Source organism: Pygoscelis adeliae, unplaced genomic scaffold (genome assembly GCF_000699105.1).
Source record: "Pygoscelis adeliae isolate BGI_AS28 unplaced genomic scaffold, ASM69910v1 Scaffold393, whole genome shotgun sequence".
Classification (NCBI taxonomy): domain Eukaryota; kingdom Metazoa; phylum Chordata; class Aves; order Sphenisciformes; family Spheniscidae; genus Pygoscelis; species Pygoscelis adeliae.
Genome location: NW_008824376.1, coordinates 92,414 through 97,499, shown reverse-complemented (window position 1 = coordinate 97,499; position 5,086 = coordinate 92,414).

Sequence of the window (5,086 nt, the reverse complement as noted above, 5' to 3'; positions counted from 1 at the left end):
CATAAAGGCAGTCCTCCAGACCTGTCTCAGGATACACTGTCACAACAGCACCCGGAGTCTATATGGACAGTGTATGTCCATACTAATGGAATGAAAGCAAGCTTCATTCTCCATTGCCGTTATCTTTCCTGCACACTATATTGACTCGCAAACAGCTATTCATTCTGCACAAGGACAAAGTACGGGGCTCTTTCTACCTAGTGTGTGCGAAATAAAAGAAAGGGCAGCTGTTATAAAATGCTTGTGACACAGCAGTAGCAATATCTGTGTCACACACATGAAAATGCCTGCAATGGCAAGGGCTTCAGATTAGGCCCCAAATGAAACTTTTCAATGTGAATTGTTCTGTTAATAAACTAAACTAGAAGCCATGCAATGCAACCAGAAAAAAAATGATTGTTTTTAAAACTTGGATTTATTAAAGGAGACTTAGCAAATAACAACAGAATTTTTCAAAAATACCTTGTCTAAGAAACAGTTCAGGCTGAGAAAATCCCATTAAAACTCCCACAGATCCATTTAATAAGAAATACTAAAAACAGCAGCAAGAGATTAAATGTAACAAATATAAACAAGATACAGTCGCTGTTAATCCTTTTCCTCCACCAAAAGCTCAAGATGACCAGGTATCCTTCGGTTTTATTTCCCGTAATTCGCTGATGTTCCTACTATCCAGTGTAAATGAACCAAAGAGTAGACTGGGGCATGGCAGGCTATTTCTGTGTAATACAACACTTTGTACCAGCTCACTACCTATGAACGCTGACAAAAGATAAACTATTTCAATGTTGCACTGGTTTGTCTTTTTTCCCAAACGACTGCACAAATAGAGATGGACAATGTCTAAAGCAGAATACAGTCTAATTATTTCACTAATATTTGCATCTTTTCCCTTGACTTTTCCCCATGCCATTTTAAAGCTATTATTTTCACTTTTGTCTCCAGCCAAGTTTCCATAAGGAGACATTCACGCATGCCAGAGCAGCAGTAAGGCAGTCAAAAGAGCAGCAACTTCAAAGAAGTGTTATAGAAAGTATCACAGTCAAAAGTAACAGGGAAACGAGAATAATTATAGCAGTGTTATCAACCTTTGTCCTACAGTAAATAAGAGAAAGCAGCTCAACTGAAAAGGACACCTGCTTTATAACACTTTACAGTAGAAAATAAATTCCATTTCCTACCCTTTTTACTATTTCAAGGAGAAAGAAATTGATTTATTTGCTTGACACAAAAACCAGACTTGCCAAAAAGCCCGTACTTCCTCAGCATGCTGCAGAGGCAGGGCCCTCAGCACCTGGAGACAGGAACCACACGTCCTCCTTATGTAACTAGTTTTGACTGCCTTAAAAAGTAGCCATCCTCGGCGCTTTGGAAGAACAAGTAGATAGGTTTACACCGCAATGCTGCCTTCAATGCAAGTTTTTCCAGAGGAATACAGTTGGAAAAAAAGAGAAAATCCTTTCCTGAACTTACTCATATGCTCACAGAGCTCATTTCAAAATTTAGTGGTTTATAAATCTAATGTTTTATAATACTTTGTTTCATAAAACTCCCAAGTTTAAAATATTGTAAACCACAAAAAAATTAATGCACAGTGCATTAAACATAAATTTAATATGAAATCATTTTTCTTAATTTGTGCATGGATTCCATGTAATGTCATCAATGTAACAATGTACTTTTTTAAAAAAATCAATACGTTTAACATACTGAACTGAAGCTGTTATTTAACTTTATTCAAATACAAACTAAAGTAAAACGTATAGAATAAATAGGTTTATGAGATGACTTTTTATGATTCTGTATTTGAGAAACAAAGGTTTGACTATTAGAAGTTAATGTTTAACAGATTTGAAGAATAAAATTATTTGAAGTCACATGCTATGTATCTCAGAGTGGATTAATCCTGTATTCTAATACTTCATGAGTTTTTCTTCTTTCTAATGTTGAGTAGAAACAAGAATGAATCCCAAATATACTGATCATTGTTTCAGATGTTTCTTAGATTTGGGCAATAAGGGAAAAACTGACTAAGGTCCCCTATAATCACTAACTAAATGCCTACAACTGCCAAGGAACTGTCCTTTTTATAAAACCCACAAGGGAGCAATACTTGCAGGTGCCGTGAGCAAAATCCGTATCTGATAATAAAAGCCAGAATTGCCATGCAACCAGAATGGGACAGATGAAAAGGGCAACAGGCAAAGAGGGAAACCACTTTGCTACCGTTTACTAGCCCATCAATTCTGAGTTGTACCCACTGGGGAAAGAAGCTTCTAGAAGCAACACAATTTAGGCATTCAGCTGCTCTTTAGAGAAAGGACAATCTGTACAGAAAAGAAGTCTGAAAGTCTACAGTCACTTTCTACTGAAGAGCAGTCAGCAATCAGCTACTAAAGCTACCTTTATCAACACAATTGGATACATCCTCCTTCCAATGCTGCTGTGGTCATTTTTACTCATTTGATAGCTATGTAACATAACAGTGTTCTAAAATCTTCCACACACACACTTTTAGTAAGAAACATCATAGTTATAGACAGCAAACAGTTACTGTTTCTCAAATCCTATGTTATGTAGAGCTGGATTACCGTGCGTCCCTGAAAATAAATTCAGAGACCTATGAATTTTTATCTCATACTCCCTTAAACCTGAAATTATCTCTAAGGAAGTAACTTTTAATTCCCATTAGCAATTTTATTTCTCCTGTTGTATTGACCTTTCTATTCATATCACGCCAAGGTTAAACATACACACACACATAATATACTAACACATTATAAAATATTGTTGTCTTGTCAAATGTAGCAAAGTTCACTCCCACGTTTGTGATCATGATCTAACTATATTGCTGATGCTCACGGTGCATTATGTATCAAGTCACCTGTAACTAGTAATTCACTCAATACAACTCAATACATTCATGGCAACAGTGTGTACTGAAACTGCTATTTCTGAGTATGACTCTCATTTATGCTGAGGTCCATTAACATGCTTTTAACAGTGCTGAAGGGACTAAGTGCTAACCAACAGAAACGGTGATTAACTCGCATTCAGATTTGCTGTAAAGTTTTTTTTTCATTGTTCCAGTGGTGCAATATACCAATCAGGACATTTAATTAAAATTTACGTAAGACTCAGAAAAGTTTTAGTTATAAAACTAAGTGCCCATAATTCTGTATCATTGTTGGCAGTCACAGGAAATAAAGGTGTAACAGATAAAAACAAAAAAAAAATTTGAAAGCATTCATTATTAATGAGTCAAAATACAGTTTTCAGAAATCTTATGGAGCTCTAAGAACACTAAATCCTCCTAAACTCAGATGCAACGTTTCTCAGATAGTCCAAAACTGAGAAACCTCAGCCACTTCTTTTGTCCACTGATATGGTGGTTGATTCTGCTCAGCCATGAATCCCTACCTCTTTTCTTTAGCTCTCCTTCTTAGACTGTAGTATACTCCGGTGTTCCGTTTTCTTCATCTATCTGTTTTTCCTCTCTCAAACACATTCCTTCCACGTTCACTTCTTCCTGTGTCTGGTTCACATACACACTGGGTATCCAACATCCAGGATCAGCACAGCTACCTGCTTCCCTCAAGCATCTATGTCTTTGAAACCTCTAGTTAAGACAAGTTTTATTAAGTACATAGGAGCCACTATTTATACATTTCCTCAAAGGAGAAGAAGGTACAACTGCATCTACAAGCCACCTGTACAGGAATGAAGCTTAATGGCAAAAAAAGAGAAAATATAACCACAAAGGGCATTATAGGAAAAGAATGAGGGAATAAACCACTACATATCTACATATTTATTGCCCATAAGTCTCAAGAAACAATTTCTAATTCTCATCATAATAAACCCCCTGTTCATTCTATGGGAGTATACAAAAAAAAAAAATCTACATGCAAATTCCAGCGACAGGTTAAAATGCATTTTACAGGTGACTTGTTAACTAAAAATAAGGTAAATACAATATAGAGGCTATTATGCCAGTACACTAATATAATTACTTGAAAGCACAAAAGTACGTAGGTAGACTGATGCTTAAAGTTAAGTACTGACCTTTTAAAGTTACATTTAGAAAAGAACCAAGAAAGAACTGTAAAATACATGATGTATACCGGGGTTTTATGCAGCCTTCATCATTTATACAAAAACACAGTATGAAATTCCTACTATCAATGCAATTTGATGTTTCAGTTAAGAGGCTGTTTCAATATATACTATTTAAAGCAATCTGTTAATAATATAACCTAAGAAGTGAGCTTTGCACATACGTTCAAGTTCACCAAATAAGAGATCATTAAAATACTCATTTTGAATTAACCAATATAGCACTCACAATGTAACTTTGCAACATGATGACAACCAATATGCTCTGCTAAACTATCAAACTGGCCTGCAAACAGAAACAGTAGCTATATACTGAAGTATAAACCCCAAAAAGGATGTAGATCAGATATGTATGCCTTTCTCTACAAAACGCAAGTCTCAGAAGCAAGCTATGGCATTTATTTCTACAGTATTGCAGACGAACATGCAATTTCAAAAAGACTGCTAGATAAATTTAAAAAAAAATAGGCAAAGAGGGAACTTGCCTCTTACGCGATCTCAATTCATATTAAATGTTCATTTATCTGCATTACAGTGCAGATAGGGAATAAAAAATTACATTGACATGATTGGTTTGCTGGATATATTTTAACCATGTAACTTTTGTGTCTCCTCCACCCTACAAAGAAAACTCAGTATTCACAATCTCAGTAACACAAATAAGATGAGGATTTACATACTGGTAAATGTTCAGTTACTATCACTTTTCAAGTGTTGTATCTTTAATCTGATCTCCTACAGAAATTAAGATTATGGGAACATATTGTTCACTTACTATTTTTTATGCTCATCTTTTCCAAAAAAATATACAGTCATGAAAATTAGTATCTGCACAGTAAAAACAAATCCAACCTACTGTCCTCCAAGGGAAAAGCAAGCTGCTATATGTATTTTTGGCAGCAACCTGCCGGGCAATCAATACCCACACAGCTCTGGAAAAAACAGAATTATGGTGTTATGTGAGAAAGCT